Source organism: Lampetra fluviatilis, chromosome 64 (assembly GCF_964198595.1).
Source record: "Lampetra fluviatilis chromosome 64, kcLamFluv1.1, whole genome shotgun sequence".
NCBI classification, from domain to species: Eukaryota; Metazoa; Chordata; class Hyperoartia; order Petromyzontiformes; family Petromyzontidae; genus Lampetra; species Lampetra fluviatilis.
In genome coordinates, this window is record NC_136338.1 from 436,003 (window position 1) to 449,348 (window position 13,346).

The window sequence follows — 13,346 nt, forward strand, 5'->3', positions numbered from 1 at the left end:
TACCGAATGGTATATTGTACCGAATGGTGAATTTTACCAATTGGTATATTGCAGAGGTGGGACAAAGTCATTGTTATGCAAGTCCAAGTCGAGTCGCAAGTCATCAAATTCATGACTCGAGTCTGACTCGAGTCCAAGTCACATGACTCGAGTCCACATCTCATAGGTGGGACAAAGTCATTGTTATGCCAGTCCAAGTCGAGTCGCAAGTCATCAAATTCATGACTCGAGTCTGACTCGAGTCCAAGTCACATGACTCGAGTCCACACCTCTGGTATATTGTACCGAATGGTGTATTGTACCGAATGGTATATTGTACCGAATGGTGTATTTTACCAATTGGTATATTGTACCGAATGGTATATTGTACCGAATGGTATATTTTACCGAATGGTGTATTTTACCAATTGGTATATTGTACCGAATGGTGTATTGTACCGAATGGTGTATTTTACCAATTGGTATATTGTACCGAATGGTGTATTGTACCGAATGGTGTATTTTACCAATTGGTATATTGTACCGAATGGTATATTGTACCGAATGGTGTATTTTACCAATTGGTATATTGTACCGAAATGGTATATTGTACCGAATGGTGTATTTTACCAATTGGTATATTGTACCGAATGGTGTATTGTACCGAATGGTGTATTTTACCAATTGGTATATTTTACCGATCGGCAAATTGTACCGCGCTCGCGTTTTGTCACAATTAAAAACTTTAAAATAAAATATGCATGCGAAAAATAAGAATAGGTTTTTACCCTTTTTCTGGCAATAATACCATGCGAATATTGTGGGTTTACTCTCCAACACACAGGTGTGCTTGACTAGTCACGAATTTGACACGTTCTGTTTACTTGACAAACCTTACTCATTGTCTGCGTCGGGTGGTGGCTGGTTTAACGACACATTTATATTTATGCAATCTAACCCAAAAAAACCTCTGAATAAAACAAGAGTTGTGTTAAGATGTTGAATTACCAAAGAGATAACTACTGCAAGGAACCAAGTCAACATTAACCACACATCACCCTTGTGGTTCTGTAGCTTGTACAGAGTTGATGCCTTGCAAAAAAGGTATCGATTCGGTGTTTGAACATCTTAACACAACCCGTGTCTTGTTATTGCTAGAAAGTGATAAAGCCGATTCTTAGTTTCCATACTTTGAACCTGGCACGAGTAGGTCCCCAGTTATTGTGATTTCACTGTCACGAAATCGTAGATGATTTCTTTTTTTTAGGCTGTGAATCCTCACGTGAAAACTTTTACTCAACAACTATTTACGCAGGCGGGGGAGAAAACTAAAAAGCGACTTGCCAACATCGCCGCCTCTCCCTTCTGGAAAACCAAACGGCCGCTCACACAGGACCCAGGGTGCCGTACACGGGCAGCTGCCGCTGGGTGGTCCCCTCGGCTCGACTGCAGCGTGGAAATGCAATGGCCGAGGTGCCATCGTACGTGCGTTGTGTGCAGTATCAATTCTTAAAGTTGTGCCTTACACGCACATTTGGTTTCGTTTCCCCCTTCGGCGGATCCTCCATGCGAGTCTATAGAGCTCTGTAGTCTATAGACCTCTAAAGTGTATAGAGCTTTGACCTCGATAGAGCTTTATATTCTAAAGAGCTCTGTGCGAGTCTATAGAGCTGTATGTGAGTCGATAGAATCTGTGGGTCTGCGCGAGTGAGTAGCCATTTGCGGGCACGTGTCGGGGCGATTCACCTTGTATATATTCTGATACCAGCTGGGCAATGGGGAAGTGGTTCATCTTCGCACACACGCAAAGTGCCCACCACAAATGAACCACAGCAACTCGCTGCTGATCTCGTCGAGTAACATAAACCATCGTCTTTGTCAAGTGAACTCCGCTCGCCATCCTTGCAGCAGATGCTACATACACTACAACATACATTACACTCTATACACTGCTTTACACTACACTATGTACTACACTGATAGACACAAGAATGGGAGTCACTGGACCTGGCCACTAAGTACCTCGTTACTACCCCCACATCACAGTCCACTGGTTTAAACCTCTCCAGCGAGGAGTGGTCCACCCTCAACAGGCTCAGGACTGGTCACGGCCATGCCTCGCCAACCTTCACCGATGGGGCACAAGAGCACGCCCCCGATGTGCCTGTGGGGTGGAGCAAACCCCGCACCACATCCGAGAAGTCTGCCCGATCCACAGTCAGCGGAGACCGACTCACCCTCAATACGGCAGGACCGGAAGAAACCGCTTGGCTTAGGGACTTTGCATTCGCTAAATAAATAAAAAAATTTAACTGAAAGACGCCTGCCCATTACTTATTTAATTGTTGAGAAGCTAGTAGTAGGTTTTTACCCTTTAAACTGGTACAAAAACTGACACCTTTATACAAGGCATCATGTTTGCAATAACCACAACACAAGCAGTCAAAATGCAAACAAAAAGAAACAACTCTGATAATGATATGCACTGTCCTTGAAGTTGATTGAGGCTGAGAGAGCTCGAGGCTGCCCTGGGATCGGGATGGACTGTCTCCACGCCGCACTAGCCCAAGTATATGTTGTTATCCCATCTCAAGTATCTGTTGTTATCCCATCTCAAGTATCTGTTGTTATTCTAGCTCAAGTATCTGTTGTTATTCTAGCTCAAGTACTGTATGCTAGTCATAGCTAAGTACTGTAGGGTATGACAGTACGTTATCTGCGCGACGCGCCCTAATAAATAACGAAGACAATAAGTTGCCCGAGAGCCATTACACCTCCACACACACGTGTGTAATGACATCGATGCACCTGCTGGCTGGAAAAGGGAAGCACGGGTACGGGCACCGCTAAGACAACATCCAATCTGAAGGGAGAGGTATCTGGGGCAAAGGTAGTGGGTGGGGTTGGCCAAGATGCTCCAGGAACCTGCCTGGAAGGTTCCACGAGAGGGCGTGGTCAGAGGCGGAGCCGAGCCGCGCCTGGGGAGATATAAGCGGGGGCGGACCGGGACTCGGGGTTCGTGTGCGGAGTCTCGGGTCCGGACTGCGTCGCCGCTCGCCGTCTTCCACGTGGAAGATCTCCTGCGGGCTTCCATCACCCTCCTCGTCACGCCGCCAGCCAGCGGCGTGGCCGAGTGTGGACGGTGTGACTGCGCCGAGAGACGCTAATCTCTAAGTGTTGCACTCAGAGTGAGAAAGATAAGGTTGACCTGTGTTATGCCCGTGTAAAAATAAAAGAAGTACTCACTACACGAAGTGTCGTGGAAGTCGTCCATTACACATAAAAGGTGTTTTGGCATTCCGAGCATGTCTTTTACAAAGTGTCATTGTGCGTGCAAGCCACCTTTAACCGTGATAAGAATGACGAGTGGCGAGAGATGTCGTCTTAAACAAATAGACATATTTTTTTGGAATGCGGGCAAGCCTCGCATCTCGCACTCGGTGCACGCTCTTTAGCGCTCGCCATGTCGTCAGGTGGGCACGCAAGAGGTGAGACTCGCCATGCAAGACGACTTACAATGGGGGCACTTGATGCGTCACGCCGATGTGACAAAGGCAGTTTAAACCAAGGGCGGAGTTTGGCGGGGGGGGGGGCACGGAGGGGGTGGGGACACCCATCTCCCCCCCCCCCCCAAAGTGGACACTTTTATTAATTGATTTTCAGTAGTTTACAATTCAGATTACAAATCAAATAAGCAACATGCACCCACGATTACTAATTTGTGGGACCAAAGCGAACCGGAGTCCAACCGCGATTCTTCCGTTCTGCGGTATTTGTGTAATATCGTTGAGGACTCTTGGACGCCGGGGTTGAGGCACATGTATTTATTCCGCAACAGTTGTCACAACCGCGGACATACAACACTGGAGGGGGTATCGGCCCCCTCACCCGGCTAGCTGGGAATCCACTGCTAGCTATCTCTGACCTACCTCCTAGTCCTCCACTAACGGGCTAGGGGAGGCTGTCTGGCCCGACACTGGTAAGTCGGGCTACGGTACCCGGAGTCCCAGAGCACTAGCTCTGGTTCTCGGGACCACGCCGCTGGCTCAGTCCTGCGCGGCCCTGACAAGGGCGGCGACCCAGGGGAGTCCAGGGCTCTAGCTAGACGATCTTCGGTCTTCAGTGGTTTAGCTTTAACATTGTCCCCCGAGCTCTCCGGCTCATCCCCTTTTATACCAAAACCCCCCGCTGAGGGGTGGGGCCAGCCCCCCCCCAGGTTGCCCTGTGCGGACGTCGTTGAGAGCACCTCCCCGTGCACTCACGAAGCCCCGCCCACTGTGTTTGTTTCCCGTGTGATCCTATGTATACAGCCCCTCCGTAACACCCCTACATCTGCAGAGAGAGGTAATGCAAAATATGCAACGCAATCGTTTCCAAGTTGGACAGAAGCCTCCTCGGCTTAACACGGAGGAGGCTTTCGCGACCAATGTCATCCATAATATAGGGGGGGGGGGGGTTTGTTAGATAACGTACGAAATATGCGTCTTTATTTTCCCCATTGGCGGGTCCTCTATGCGAGTCTCGAGAGCAGACAACTACAGGGAGTTGGTGGAAAACCTCCTCAAGGCAACATGTCACTAAAGATAACAATTTTGTTGCATTCGCATCGAGATGTTTCCCCACCGAACTGCGTAGCAGTGAGCGACGAGCATGGCGAGCGATTTCACGAGGACATTGCGACAATGGAGAAACGCTCTCAGGGCAAATGCAGACCATCAATGTTTGCAGACTATTGCTGGACAGTGACAAGAAATTATCTATTTAATGAATACAAGTGACAAGCCGAAAAGCGCCGAGTAGACACTGGATAAGGACTGAACTATGTACTTATAACCTGACTTGGAGCTTTCGTGATTGCAGGAATTACTCTTTGGTTCTTTCGGTAAAGTCACGTAGAAATAAAAGAAAATTAAATAATAGCACACGACGTTTCGATTGCAACACAAGCAATCATCATCGGGTACAAATGAAAGAGAAAACAAAACTAGTAAACTTAGAAATATAACGCAATACAACACAGAGAGTCGGCTAATATAACAGTCAACACCCTACCTGGTTAATTACCTTCTTCCAAAGATTGCTAAATTTGAGAGACAAAACACAGACACGGAGACACACAGACAGACACACAGACAGACAGACACACAAGCAGAGAGAGACAACACAGAGACACACAGAGAGACACACAACATAGACAGAGAGAGAGACAACACAGAGACACACACGGAGACACAGAGACAGGCACACAAGCAGAGAGAGATAACACAGAGACACACAGAGAGAGAGACGCACAGACAGACACACAAGCAGAGAGAGACACACACAGAGAGAGACACAACACATAGACACACAGACAGACACACAAGCAGAGAGAGACAACACAGAGACACACAGAGAGAGACACACACATAGGCACACAGATAAACTTATATATACCTAATAGTTTTTTGCCTTTTGTTTCATAATAAATGCTATTTATGTCACCCTTTTGATGATTTTTTTAAGTGTTACACGAACAAGTTAGGTGACATGCTGTAATGTAAAGCAGCCATAAATACATAAAAAGTCCTAGGTTTACAATGCATGAGTAAAACTCTACTAACTACACAATATACAAAGACGTAAAATGTAAAAACTGAAATATCTTGGGAACAGTCGCCAATCGGTTGTTTTAATTGTCACATTTGAATTCAGCACATCATAAACAGCACATGTCATCTCTGAAGCAGACGACGTCTAAAGAAATTGTCGACCAGTGTCATCATTCAAGCACCAGTGGTCATGGAAATGCATACTCTGGCTATCTTTAGTCTAAACTTGGTATGAAAATCACCCGGATTTCAACATCGCACGAGTATGCTGACAACACACATTCATTGTCTCATTTGTTTTTCGTAAATTGCGAAAGAGCTTGACTTTCAAGCGTCAGATGTATTCTGATAAATGCAACGGCAGCTGCCTGCGGCGCAATCTCTGCAAGGTCCCCGGAGGAATGTGGAATGCGCCCGCGGAGAAAGAGAGAAGAACAGGGAGGGGAGTGGGTGGGAGGATGGTTGGGGAAGGGTCAAGTTCGCCATAAATTTGGATCGAACTATGACATCGGCTGCTCGCGCCTAGAACAGGTTTCTGGGTGACATCTTTGCCTTTGTTGATGATCAGGACCCACGTGCGCGAACTGCAGTTCTCATTCACCACTCTCTCACGTGGGCGGGTCACAGAGTTCTAGATTTAAAGCTTTCGTGACTGCAAGGATTCATATTCTTAGTTTTTTTCGGTAAAGTCACGTAGGTAAAAAATTAAATTAATAAAAGTAAAATAAAATAAAAATCACGACGTTTCGGAGGCAACACAGCTATCGTGCTGTGACGGTTCCACCTGAAGACGGAAGCTTGTGTTGCCTCCGAAACGTGATTTTATTTTATTTTACTTTTATAAAAAAACATTTTTACCTACGTGACTTTACCGAAAAAACCTAAGAATATGGGTCACAGAGTGGTGGGGCGGGTGGGGCAGGTGGGTTGCGGGTGGGGCAGGTGGGTTGCGGGTGGGGCCATTCCTAGGATCGGTGGACCGGCCCTGTGTGGGCAAATTGCAAATGTGATCGGAGTAAAGATTTTTATTTTACACCAAATGTTTTGTTAATAAAATATATTTTTACTCTTAGGTTGTTTTTCGGTAAAGTCACGTAAGTAAAAAAATACAATTAAAAAAAAATACAAGTAATAATAGAAATAAAATAAAATAATAAATCACGTTTCGGGGGCAACACAAGTCTCCGTCATCAGGTGTGACCGTCACAGCTAGATTTGCTGTATCACCTGTGTGAGTCTATGGGTGGCTGTGAGTCTATGGGTCTCTGTGTGAGTCTGTGGGTCTCTGTGTGAGTCTATGGGTGTCTGTGTGAGTCTATGGGTGTCTGTGTGAGTCTATGGGTCTCTGTGTGAGTCTATGGGTCTCTGTGTGAGTCTGTGGGTCTCTGTGTGAGTCTATGGGTGTCTGTGTGAGTCTATGGATGTCTGTGTGAGTCTATGGGTGACTGTGTGAGTCTGTGGGTCTCTATGTGTATGTTGAACTTCCTTCGCACCGTAAGTAGCCAACCGTGTGAATCGGAGGTGTGGGGGAAGGGGGATGAATGATGATGACGACGCCCCACAGTATTATCCGGGGCCGCCACTTTGCACACAAACACACAACCACACAAACACACAAACACACAACCACACAAACACACAAACACATAACCACACAACCACACAACCACCCAACCACACAAACACACAAACACACAACCAAACAACCACACAAACACACAAACACACAACCACACAAAACACAAACACACAAACACACAACCACACAAACACACACACAACCACACAACACACACAAAAACACAACCACACAAACACACAACCCGGGCCCGCCGCCTCGTAGGTGACGCGCACAGCCAACGGTGAATCTGATGCCTCTGATGCCTTCAAAATTCCACCTTCGCTTGGCACACTGAGATGCAAAGCACACGATACCGTTCAGGCTCGTCTTGATCTCTCACACCCGAATTCAGCCGTTGGCAATGCCATTGTAGAGCTGCCTGTATGCAAATCACGCGGTGAGCGGTCCATGCCAAGCTGACGATTCGCTTTATTCGCCTGCCCACAAGCAAACTTCAGAGGGCACAGTGAGAAACAAAAAGGAGGCTGAAATGGACAATGAGCGAATATTCCGAGACGTGGTTTGCGATGCTGGCAAACACAGGTTCCAAGCACCTGTGCAAACTTCCATTTATCGTCGATGCCACCACCAAGTCCACCACCACCACTGCCACCACCACCAACTTCCACCACCACCACCACCCCATCACCACTTCCATCATGAGGTGGTGATGGGGTGGTATGGTTGGTGGTGGCAACGCTGGTGGAAGTGGCTCTGGTGGTGGTGATGCGGTGGTGGTGGTGGAGTTGGATGTGGTGGTATAAATGGTTATGGTGGTGGAGATCGGATGGCGGAAATTGTAGTGGTTGCATGAACGGCTCATGGAAGTTTGCACAGGTGATTGGGATCTGTGTTTGCCATCGTTGCAAACCACGGCAGGTGTGAGCAAATACGACCTGGAACATTCGCATTGTCCATTTCAGCCTCCTTTCATATCTTACAGTGCCTCTTAAGTATCCTTGTGGATAGACAGCGTGAGATGTATTACACTGCCCGTGAATCTGAATCAGAATCTGTATTCATACTGGAGGGATCCGATGAGCTATATCGCTCTCTTTCAGAGATGTCCAATCGGGTCACGTGGTCAGAACGTAACAACAACAAACACAAAACAAAAACATCTCACAGTCATATTCTTGGTTCTTTCGGTAAAGTCACGTAGAAGGGAGATAATAAAATAATATAAAAATTAAACAATAAAAATTCTCACGACGTTTCGACTGCAACACAAGCAATCATCATCAGGTGTGAAATGCACGTTTTTCAAATTTTCTTGGTGTGGATTTCACACCTGATGATGATTGCTTGTGTTGCAGTCGAAACGTCGTGAGAATTTTTATTGTTATATATTTATATTATTTTATTATTTCCCTTCTACGTGACTTTACCGAAAGAACCAAGAATATGAATCCCTGCAGTCACGAAAGCTTAAATCAAAAATCTCACAGTCAGTCCACGGTTGCCCCCCCTACCTGAAAACTTGGCAGAGCGCAAATTCCTCACGGCCGAACGGCGCTCGGGGGAGAAAACGAAACACAAAAACGAAACGAAACGAGTGTAAACGGATTTGTGCTCTGCGATTTCGTCATCGTGTTAAGCTGCCACCCTTATCATCGCGGCGTCTGTTCAAGGTCGACTGATTTGTTTGGAGGAAGTTGATGGACCGTCACGATACACGCCAGCGACGCCGGTGATGCTTCATCTGAGACGGTCCAAGGTCTTCCCCCTAGGTCGACTCAGCCTCAGAGTTAGTACCTGGTGCGGTGTATAAAAACAACATCACCACTTGGGGAGGCAAAGGCGGCTGGGCGTGGTTGTTGGCCACCCACCGCCGCCGTGTGCCACGGTGCCGGCAGCCTTCGCAGGCTGCTGCTGCTGCTACTCGCTAACAGCACTTGCCCCAACAGTCTGTTCGAGGCTATACGGGGTGACCTTTGTCTTTGTCTCGCTTGTGTATGGGTCGGCGGATTACGGTTCGACCCAAAGCGACCCCCCGGTTAATACTTCCCTCGCACCTCCGATTAGAGCGGTTGGCTACGTATGGTGCAAAAGAAGTTCAACAACAACCACAATCCACCGCGTCATCATTGGCATAGTCCCACACAGAGACCCATAGACTCATAGAAACCCATAGACTCATATGAAGACCCATAGACTCACACAGACCTATACACTCACACAGAGACCCATAGACTCACATAGAGACCCATATAATCAAAGAAATCCATATACTCAATTAGAGACCCATACACTCACACAGAGACCCATAGACTCACACAGAGACCCATAGACTCACACAGAGACCCATAGACTCACACAGAGACGCATAGACTCACATAGTGACCCATATACTCATGTAGAGACCCATAGACTCACACAGAGACCCATAGACTAAGACAGAGACCCATAGACTTACATAGAGACCCATAGACTGACAAATTGACCCATAGACTCACATAGTGACCCATTGACTAACATAATGACCCATAGACTCACACAGAGACCCATAGACTCACACAGAGACACATAGACTCACACAGAGACGCATAGACTCACACAGAGACCCATAGACTCACACAGAGACACATAGACTCACACAGAGACGCATAGACTCACATAGAGACCCATAGACTCACATAGTGACCCATAGACTCACATAGTGACCTCTAGACTCACATAATGACCCACAGACTCACACAGAGACCCATAGACTCACACAGAGACGCATAGACTCACATAGAGACCCATAGACTCACATAGTGACCCATAGACTCACATAGTGACCTCTAGACTCACATAATGACCCACAGACTCACACAGAGACCCATAGACTCACACAGAGGCGCATAGACTCACATAGTGACCCCTACACTCACATGACCCACAGACTCACACAGAGACCCATAGACTCACTAATACACCGAAGGAAAGAAAGAGATCGGCGGCGCGCTGTTGCCCATCAACCACAACACGAGGCTGGAGACCCGAGTCCCCCATGACCTGGGATTGAACTTGGACGCCTCCCATGGCGGCTCACTTTTCGGGACGACTGCGCCACCCAGTGGTACTACAGGACACAGACTTCACGATGAGGCCACCCAGTGGCACTACAGGACACAGACTTCACGATGAGGCCACCCAGTGGCACTACAGGACACAGACTTCCCGATGAGGCCACCCAGTGGCACTACAGGACACAGACTTCACGATTAGGCCACCCAGTGGCACTACAGGACACAGACTTCACGATGAGGCCACCCAGTGGCACTACAGGACACAGACTTCACGATGAGGCCACCCAGTGGCACTACAGGACACAGACTTCACGATGAGGCCACCCAGTGGCACTACAGGACACAGACTTCCCGATGAGGCCACCCAGTGGCACTACAGGACACAGACTTCACGATGAGGCCACCAAGTGGCACTACAGGACACAGACTTCACGATGAGGCCACCCAGTGGCACTACAGGACACAGACTTCACGATGAGGCCACCCAGTGGTACTACAGGACACAGACTTCACGATGAGGCCACCCAGTGGTACTACAGGACACAGACTTCACGATGAGGCCACCCAGTGGCACTACAGGACACAGACTTCACGATGAGGCCACCCAGTGGCACTACAGGACACAGACTTCACGATGAGGCCACCCAGTGGCACTACAGGACACAGACTTCACGATTAGGCCACCCAGTGGCACTACAGGACACAGACTTCACGATGAGGCCACCCAGTGGCACTACAGGACACAGACTTCCCGATGAGGCCACCCAGTGGCACTACAGGACACAGACTTCACGATGAGGCCACCCAGTGGCACTACAGGACACAGACTTCACGATGAGGCCACCCAGTGGCACTACAGGACACATACTTCACGATGAGGCCACCCAGTGGCACTACAAGACACAGACTTCACGATGAGGCCACCCAGTGGCACTACAGGACACAGACTTCACGATGAGGCCACCCAGTGGCACTACAGGACACAGACTTCACGATGAGGCCACCTAGTGGCACTACAGGACACAGACTTCACGATGAGGCCACCCAGTGGCACTACAGGTCACAGACTTCACGATGAGGCCACCCAGTGGCACTACAGGACACAGACTTCACGATGAGGCCACCCAGTGGCACTACAGGACACAGACTTCACGATGAGGCCACCCAGTGGCACTACAGGACACAGACTTCACGATGAGGCCACCTAGTGGCACTACAGGACACGGACTTCACGATGAGGCCACCCAGTGGCACTACAGGTCACAGACTTCACGATGAGGCCACCCAGTGGCACTACAGGACACGGACTTCACGATGAGGCCACCCAGTGGCACTACAGGACACGGACTTCACGATGAGGCCACCCAGTGGCACTACAGGTCACAGACTTCACGATGAGGCCACCTAGTGGCACTACAGGACACGGACTTCACGATGAGGCCACCCAGTGGCACTACAGGACACGGACTTCACGATGAGGCCACCCAGTGGCACTACAGGACACAGACTTCACGATGAGGCCACCCAGTGGCACTACAGGACACAGACTTCACGATGAGGCCACCCAGTGGCACTACGCCGTGACTACGGGAAGCAGATCTCACAGTGAGGCCACCCAGTGACACTGCGGGAAACAGACTTCACAGTGAGGCCACTCGCGTCGAGACGGCGATTCACAAAATACATGAACAGGCAATGAACCGGCAATGAACGGGCAATGCGTCTCTTCCGACAGTTCACCTGCATTGGTCCAAGCGACCCCACTACGTCATGAATGACGCCATACCCCGCGTCATTTTGCTATGACGCGTGCTCCAGCAGCACGTGGCCATTCGCGAGCAACACGGAGAAGTGTGCAAGGAAGCGTGGGAGAGGCGCTTGCTGGGGACTTACACCGGCAGAGAGAGACCCGCTGGTTTAGATACGGAGTGATCTTCATGCAGCAGTCGATAGACCTTGGTGGTGGTGATGACACGATGAATATATGGAGAGAGACACGCGCGCTGAGAATCACACAGAGAGACTGACACGTGGGTTGGAGAAAGCACACGCGGGTAGAAACTTGGAGATCTTCATGGACTTATTATAACAACCTTTCTCAAAATAGAGTAATACAGCTGAGGGCACCGTGCCTGGTAAGATGAAGCAGAGTTTAGGTTTAGTTGCTTATATTTTTTTAAGCGATGGGTTTACCTTTCCTATACGTTGCACTGCTTTCGTGTTTGTTGTGCTGTTGTAACGTTCTAATCCCGTGCTCCCTTACTGACAGTACATTTGTAGTAGCTCCTACACGTGTAGTAGCTCCTACATGTGTAGTAGCTACTACACGTGTAGTAGCTACTACACGTGTAGTAGCTCCTACATTTGTAGTAGCTCCTACATGTGTAGTAGCTACTACATGTGTAGTAGCTACTACACGTGTAGTAGCTACTACACGTGTAGGAGCTACTACACGTGTAGTAGCTACTACACGTAGCTACTACACGTGTACTACTACATGTGTAGTAGCTCCTACATGTGTAGTAGCTACTACACGTGTAGTAGCTCCTACATGTGTAGTAGCTACTACATGTGTAGTAGCTACTACATGTGTAGTAGCTCCTACACGTGTATATATTTCCATTTTGAAACTAAAACATGCTTCAAATCGCTTTAAACTATTGTCATTGTAGTGCGTATTTAATGTGGCTCTGCACCCTGATGTTGTAGGAGTGTTGTTATAACAATTAGTGTTGTTATAACAATTTTATATTTATTTAAAGTTGCGCATTTTGATGTGACGTCATATTTCTCCCCCCCCCTCGTCACACATCGTCACAAATGTCTGACCCTCCCCCCCCGCCCCCCTAGGTTCGTGACGTCATTTATGGACGGCCCCTTAAAGCTTTCGTGACTGCAGGAATTCATATTCTTTGGGTCTTTCGGTAAAATCACGTCGATAGGTTTAAAGAAAATAAACGACGACGCATCGATCACAACACAAGCGGTGTTCGTCTCTGTCCTCCTGATGACGGCGGCTTTACATTGCCACACGATGACTCAATTGGGCCCCTACCTGCTAAAATCAACAAAAGTTTAAAGTAAATTAAATAATCAATAAAAACATCGACATTAAACGCCGCCACTCGCACGGTGGATTGG